This window comes from Dermacentor silvarum, chromosome 2 (genome assembly GCF_013339745.2).
Source record: "Dermacentor silvarum isolate Dsil-2018 chromosome 2, BIME_Dsil_1.4, whole genome shotgun sequence".
NCBI lineage: Eukaryota > Metazoa > Arthropoda > Arachnida > Ixodida > Ixodidae > Dermacentor > Dermacentor silvarum.
In genome coordinates this window covers 64,025,376-64,033,781 of record NC_051155.1, presented here as the reverse complement: position 1 = coordinate 64,033,781, position 8,406 = coordinate 64,025,376, and positions in this window count along the sequence as shown.

Genomic DNA, 8,406 nt, shown 5'->3' with positions numbered 1-8,406 from the left:
AGGAATAGTTTATAGTCTAGACATTTCATAGACTTATTCCTACAAAAGTAAAACTATATTAGCCTATAGACCTCTTTCTATAGACACTCTGCAGACATTTGTTTACAAAAGTGAATTTTTATTGATCTATAAACCGTCTATAGTCAGTCTATAGAATCAGACATTTTGTAGACTAGTCTAAAAAAGCGTATGGCCATAAGTCCATAGACAGTTTATAGACTGGTCTATAAGAATAGTCTATAGATAGTCTATAGATGTTTGTAGATATTTTATAGACTTAAGTCTACAAAAGTAGAACTAAATAAGCCTATAGACTTTTGTCTATAGACATTCTGCAGACATTTGTCTACAAAAGTGAATTTTCATTTATCTATAGACCGTCTATAGTCAGTCTACAGGCTCAGACATTTTGTAGACTAGTCTACAAAAAGTGTATGGCCGTAAGTCCATAGATTGTCCATGGACTGGTCTATAGGAATAGTCTATAGATAGCCTACAGACTACTGTCTATAGACATTACTTATTTCTACAAAAGCAGAATTATATAAGCCTATAAACTTTTGTCTATAGACATTCTACAGACATTTGTCTACAAAAGTGAAATTTTATTGATCTATAGACAGTCATTGATCTATAGACAGTTCTATAGAAAGTCAGTCTATAGACTCAGACATTTTGTAGACTAGAAAAAGTGTATGGCCATAAGTCCATATACTGTCTGTAGACTAGTATAAAGAAATGTCTACAAAAAGTCTGTTGACTTCATAGACAGATGTCTATACACTTTATATAGACTTTCTACAAAAATTTTGTAAGGGTCGGGAGCCGAGTCGCAGTTCTTGGGTGCTTCCTTGCTGCGTTGTTTGCGCCTTTTGACTGTCAGCCAGTCACCTGCGCAGTCGGTGGATTCTACTTGTGGTTGCGAGGGAAAAGCATCAGCATCCATGGTGGCTTTTATAAGCTTCGAGTGCCGGGGTGGGGCTCAGCCCCTTACTCCTGGCTAGGCCTAGCGGAGCGGTCTCCGCTTGCGAACTCTCGAGGTTCCACAACACCGATAAATGTGAATCACAGCCTGGATCTTGGTCTCTACGGACGTAATCCAACTCACTGCGTCCAATGGCACTATTTTCAAAGGTCTGGTACGACTTGGCCTGGAGATAGCGTTTCTTGAACCGGGAGCCCATGCACGCACGGCCGCTCCTCGCTGACTTCGTCTTCCTCCACATCACGGGCGTTCACACGCAAAAAAAAATAAAGTTATTGCCAAAAAGTGAAGCGCCACCTCGTCGGCGATGGGTACAGGGTAACTGCACCGATGCTGGAATCCCACCTGGTCTGGATGTGGTGGCACTCAACGGCCACGTGCGCTGCAAAGACCCTCTCTTGTGTTTGTTAGAAACCACGGATCGCTGGGGCTACCCAGTATAAAGAGACTTTCCTGCGGTTTTTAGAAGCCATCACAAGACGCTTGCCAGTATGAAGGTGCATCGCAAAGTACAAGAAAATAAAGCGTAGTTTTCTGACCCTTGTATGAGTGCTTTCGGGCATTCCTGAGTGCTTACACGTTAAGCGCGCGGCAAACCACTTAGGCGCTAGCCGACGCTCACTTCGTCTGGCTGCTGGGGCAGCTGGGTGCCTCGATGCGCGCGCGCGCATCCTACTCGCAGCCTTTTTTTAGCGCGAGCAACGAGCGATGTGTTAAAAGCCCAGTGTGAAAACCAGGTGCACACCGATCTGTGCTCGGAAATGGGAGCGCGAGCACGTAGCGAGCCGCACCAATCCAATCCAGAGGAAAGAGAAAGAGCAACGAGCGATCTGTTGAAACCCCAGGGAGAAAACCAAGCGCACACCAATCGGTGGTTGGAAATGCTAGCGCAAGCACGTAGCGAGCCGCGCCCATCGAATCCAGTGAAAAAAAGAGGAGGACGAGCGTCCCCTCGTGGTATAACGCGAAACGTATTAAACTACAAATTAGTCTAATACACATTCAGTGTACATCTTGTAAATTTTAAAATGCTTATAACCCACGTAATTTGACTAGTATTGTTGTACTAAATGAATTTATTTTATAACTTGCTTGTGCCTGCAATGCACTCGGTCGAACGACAAACAAGTGAAAGAAGGCGCGACCATGCACAGACCGTATGATCGCGTGAGTCCCAGTGTGTCGACCGCCCATATGGCAACCCCCAAGGGTTGATAGCCACCCAGACTGAATCTAGATAAACCAATGAAACTGGAGGCGCGCGGACAGACAAACTTTGTCTTGTTACCCTTTGTTCTTTCATCTTGGGGTGTCGCCAGAGCTCGTTAACACCCCGAGTTTCGCCAAACTCGGCGCATCCTGCATAGCACCCGTGGGCTATATCGCTATGTTTGAAGCTACGTCGCTACCTGCGAACTTTGCCAACGCCGCAAGACGCCTCCATTGTCTCCCGCTGGGCACCTTCAGCCTATAGATATCCCCAGTGAGTCATTTTCACGCATCGGCCTGGACCTCTTTAGCCCATTTCCAACCTCATCCTTTGGCAACTAGTGGGTGGCCGTTGCGACGGACTGTACCACGCGTTATGCCATAACGCGAGCCCTCCCTACGAGCTGCACAACTGATGTGGCTTATTTTTTCCTCCATGAAGTGATCCTACATCATGATGCCCCACATCGGCTACGCACTGATAGAGGCCGCTGTTTTCTTTCTAAGGTTATCGACGACCTTCTTCGCTCTTGCTCAACGTCCCACAAGTTCAATACGGCTTACTACCCACAGGTAAACGGACTTATCGAGCGTCTCAAGCGTACACTCACGGACATGCTCTCCATGTACGTGTCTGATGATCACCGGGATTGGGACTGCACTTTACCCTTCGTGACGTTTACATACAATTCGTCGCGTCACGATATTACTGGTTATTCCTTGTTCTAACTACTCTATGGCCGTGACCCATTCGTGCCTCTTGACTCGCTGCTCCCTCCTGATGCCGACACTACCACGTTCTATTCTCACAACACCATTGTTCGCGCGGCCACAGCACGTCACATTATCCGTGACCGTCTTCTGGCGTCTCAGACTGTCCAAAAGCACCGTTATGACAGTCGTCGTCGGCATGCTCATTTCCACTCTGTGGCCCTTGTCCTGCTTTAGTTACCCTACCGTCGCGAAAAACGGCTGCCGTGATACGTCGGGTCATAGAACGTGGTAGCTTCGGCATCAGAAGGGAGCAGCGGGTAATACCGAGTTCTTCGCCAAGTCACCAGCCATATATCACCTGCCGGATAACACATGTGACTTCGAAGTCTTTAACCCACCAGGAACTGATATCGTGCACGTTTCGCGACTAAAGCCCCATAACTCGCACACTGATTCGACACCCAAAGAAGCATCGAGTCGATGCTTCTACCGCCGGGGCTTAATGTCACGTACGAGTTTCTGCAGCTGTGGGCAAAATGGCGTTGGCAGGTGAAGAGGATGTTGAAGTCTCTCGGAGATCAGTAGATGGTGTTATCCTGGCCACTGAGCTACAGCCTTGTAACTGTATATGTTGTAAATACTGTACTGACGGCACTGAGCCATGGTGCTGGTGAAGGAAGAAGACAAGCAAGGCTTGCTCGTCCGCTTCGCCATAGCTCCCGTTGAGTTGTTTTGGTCTACCGTTGAAACGCTAGATCGAGTGCTTCGAGGCAAAGATCCCCGTTGCATCTGGTGGAGGTGCGGGGTTTCTCTTCCACATCCTGGAATTCCGCAGTCGGCGCTACCACCAGCTCCTGCGATGAATGATCCCGCACCATCCTGCAGGCTGCTGCTCCCTTACCCACGACCATTGTCTGCCCTGGCGTCATCCGGCAGCGCGATCCTGCTATATTTAGCGGAGCAGACGACTTCGACGTCGTGGACTGGCTCGCCGAATACGACCGTGTAGCGCATATAATAAGTGGGCCGAGCGCGACAAGCTCACTAATGTAGGCTTTTATATGACGGGCTGGCGAGCCAATGGTTGAGAAATCATGAATCCAGCTTTACCACCTGGTCCGCTTTCACGAGCACTTTGACTGAGGTCTTCGGAGTCCGCCACTCGCCGCCTCCGTTCTGAGCAGCGATTGCGTGGTCGCGCTCAACGCAATGACGAGAGCTTTTCCAACTACATTGAAGACGTGCTCTCGCTCTGCCGGCGCGTCAACTCATCCATGGACGAAGCTCACAAGATCAAGCACGTCATGAAAGGCATCGATGACCATGCCTTCCAGATGCTTGTCGCCCAGAGTCCCCAGACGGTTGCCGAGGTAATTCAGCTCTGTCAGCAGTACGACGAGCTGCGCAAGCAGCGTGCCTGATTACGTTGTGCTGCTCAGCAGGATACCGCGGATCTCGCTACCTTGGATTTCAGCCGCGACGCTGCCGACATTTCTGCTATATTGCCCCAAATAAAGCAGTTCATCCGCCAGGCAGTCGCGCGGCAACTGTCTCTGTGGCGATTAGCCCTCCTGAGCCGGTGACATCCTTGGCTCCTTCGCTTCGTCAGGTGCTTCAAACGCAAGTAGCTGAGGCACTGCCACCTGCCCCTCATCCACAGCCCGTTGTTGGACCACTGACGTACGCTAACGTTGTCGCCCGGCATTTTGTTCCTCCGGCTCCTGATGCCTACCAGACCGCCGGAACTTTCCATGTGCCGCCACCACCTTCACGTCCGGTTCCCGTTCCTTACTCGGCCGCTGGAGCCCCTGTTGTCAACCCGTGGCGCACACCTGATAACTGGCCAATATGCTATTCCTGTGGTTTTCCGAGCCACGTAGCACGATTCTGCCGCCGTCGCAACTTCCATTTCCCTGACAATGGGGGCGCCTCCGGCTACAAGCCTGCTCGACTTCCGCGTCATGACGTGTCTAACCTTCCTGCGGACTCATATTCTAGTCCCCGCCCCTTCGATTCACGCCAGTCGCCCTCCCCACGTCGCCGATACATTTCCCCCATGGTTCGTCGACTCAGTCCAGCCCGCGAGGAAGACTAACAGTCGCAGTTCCCGAGGCAAGAACTGCGTTAACGACGAACATTTCAAGGCCTCATTTTTCGCCAGCGAACGAAATTGAACTGTCCGTAGATGGCGCCACCGTACACGCACTTATTGACAGCGGAGCCGCCATTTCTATTATTAGTGAAAAACTTTGCCGCAATTAGAACAAAGTGACCATTCCACTTACCTATCTATGGCTGCGTACGGCAACCTCGAAGCGCATTCAGCCTTCAGCTTCATGCACAGCTCGGGTCGTCATTCAAGGCGTTTTGTATGTTGTCGAATGTGTCATCCTATCCCGTTCCTCGCACGACGTCATCCTTGGATGGAATTTCCTATCTGTAAATCAAGCTGTTGTCGACTGCGCTCGTGCCGAACTTACGTTATCAGTGCCGTGCTTTGACCCTGAAGGGCCGTTTATAGTCCGACGGTACCGGCGCGCGGGCCAGCGTCGTTTGCGGCCGGTCACGCTACACAGGTTGCGCTAAAGCCCCTATATATTTAGGTTGCGCTGCGCCAGCCGAAACGCTAGCTCCCCTATACTCTGACACGCGCGCCGTTGGCTGTTATCTTCGGAGCATGCGCAGAACGATCCCAATTAAGCCCGCGCGCGCTTTCAACGGCTGTCTGCGACCGTCGGCGAAGTGGCGTGGGCGCCTTTATTTCTTCGCGCGAAATGCATTGTGGGTCAGCGCAGTCGGCGCGACCAACGCGCGAATGAGTCGGGAGAAAGGAGGTTTAAAAATTTTTTTAAACGTCCTTGGTCAGGAGCACGGTGTAAGATATATACTCTTTAGGTGGGGACACTCGCGAGGCACGATCGACCAGATAAAGTAGCAACAGCTTGCGCCAATCGGCCCGGTGCCCGCAGCGGATACCTATCGGCGGTGCGAGGCAACTTCAAGACAAAAAAAAAAAAAGGTTTTATCTGCCATTGGTATAGCAACCGGACGATTCCCGCGAAATCCGAAATTGTTGCGCGACGCGCCAAAGGTCACCGTGGTGAGGGGCGCGAGGGAAGAGGGCATCGCCTCGACGGAGCAGATACGGCGGCGCGATCTCTGGTTGCTCGTGTTATCCGCGCGCTCCTTGTCCGTGCAAACTTTTGCCTGCGCTCTAAATGCGCCTCAGTAAGGCCCACCGTGACGAGGCCAAATCAAAACACGCCAAGCGGCGTTCAAACTCGTAAGACGCGATTCACAGCATGGGACGGATCGTCGGTTTAGTTTTCGGACTAGCGTGACGTGGCTAAGTGCAGCCGAGTCACGTCGCACGAAAGGAAGCGGCTGACGAAATGCTCGCGGCATGATTTGTTGAAGCTTAGCCATGTCTCTGATTAAGCGGTCTAACCCGTCGTGTGAATCCGGCTTAAGAAATAGAGGCACTCGGATTTTGTGCTGTTGAAATCTTTGTAGCTGTTCTTCGCTCGCCTTCCGTCACATTGTTAGTTGCTTGCATGCTGAGCCGCGGTTCGCTGACCAGAAAATTAACATATTTTCAACATTGCCGTCTGCAAAATGAACTTTACCCGCCGTGGTTGCTCAGTGGCTATGGTGTTGGGCTGCTGAGCACGAGGTCGCGGGATTGAATCCCGGCCACGGCGGCCGCATTTCGATGGGGGCGAAATGCGAAAACACCCGTGTACTTAGATTTAGGTGCACGTTAAAGAACCCCAGGTGGTCCAAATTTCCGGAGTCCCCCACTACGGCGTGCCTCATAATCAGAACTGGTTTTGGCACGTAAAACCCCATAATTTTTTTTTAAATGAACTTTAGGTGGTCAGCAGTCATGTGCAAAATCTGACAAAACAACGGGACTACACAGCAAGCGACGATGGGCAGGAAATGCATCGTTAGAGGTTGCAAGTCTGGTTACTAGACTTGCAAACAAAAATCAATTTTGTTCGATGTTCCTTCTGATCGCCTCAAAGAACGCCTCAAAGCCTAGGCTCAAGCGATTCCTAGGAAGGACCGTATGCTCAGCACAAAGGATGCAGTTTGCAGCAAACATTTCACAGACGATATGGTTTTGAAGAAAACATACTTCTCAGAGCTAGGAAGAGAGCTCCTGCTTGACGAGCCAAAAGTGAGCGTTCTTTCGGAAGATGCAATTTCTTGCGTTTTCCCGTCTTCTCCCGCACATCCATTGCCGGACCACCTTGCACAGCACGCTGTAAGTCCCACTGTTATGCCCACAGTGCTGAACTTTCCGCCATGTATTAATCATTTGAACCATAAAAATGTAATTCGGGACAACGCGAAACGGTACCTAATTGATCTACGCACAGCAATTGGTCCCGGTACCGTAAGTGGTTTGATTCGCAAAAGAGGAGCAATGCTTCTCGTTTACGAACAGTCACGCGCTCTCGTTGAAAGTTCTGCGTTGCTGCCAATCAAAAGCATCCGTGTCCCCCTCCCTGTTAGTGCACTCGGAGAGCCCGCAGCGAGATCGCCGATGTGAGAGCACCGAGTATCGTCAGCGAGCACGCGTAAACCAAACTCTTTAAGAAATAAAGCCGCAAAACAGGAAACTTTGAAAAAGCTTCGGATCAAGCACGTGTCTGTTACACGCGAATAGTAAGCTGGCAGGAATGGCGAGAAGCAGCTTCTAATGCCAGTATGTTTCCCATAAAGAAGCAGAAAGACCGCGCCTGCCGCATGCCTCAGAGTCATGCATGCCCCATAGAGATGAGTAATCCGTAGCACTAAGAGCGCCCGTCATTGAATTCAAGTTTCCCGCGATGCGCCGGTTGCTATAGCAACATTAGATAAAACCTTTTCCGTCTTGAAGTTGCATCGTACCGCCGATAGGTATCCACTGCCGGCACCGGGCCGATCGGCGCGCACCTTTGCTACTTTATCTGGTCGATCTCGCCTCGCAAGCAAGCCGAAAAGTGTGGCCACCTAAAGAGTATATATCTTACACCGTGGTGAGGAGCCAATTCGGTACCGGGCCCGTCGGGGTACAGTGTACTAGTAGTCGGGGCGCGTCGGAAGCCGCCGGTTACGTTGGCTGCGCCGGTGCGCTCGACTATACAGGAGGTCGTTTTCACCAACGTGATGCAGCGTGAGCGCGCGCGCTCGCCCTCGTGTTACGTCGGACTATAAACGGCTCTTGACGACCACAATTGTACTAAATTTGTTGCTCTCTCTGACATCGACATCGCACCTTTCTCAGCCGCTCTGGTCCCTGTGTCGTGTGACTCTGTCGCGAACTCATCTGTTTTGTTTACGCCATCAGCCTCTTGTGCGAGCCGTCGGAACCTTATGCTTCCTTTTGCTGTCCTCACTTGTTGCGGCGGCTCTGCTGCCCTTTACGTGTGCACTCCCTCCGCGTGCCCTTCATCCATACTCCGCGGTGAGTGCCTGGGGAGCCCTGAATATTTCGACTGCGTCCTCCC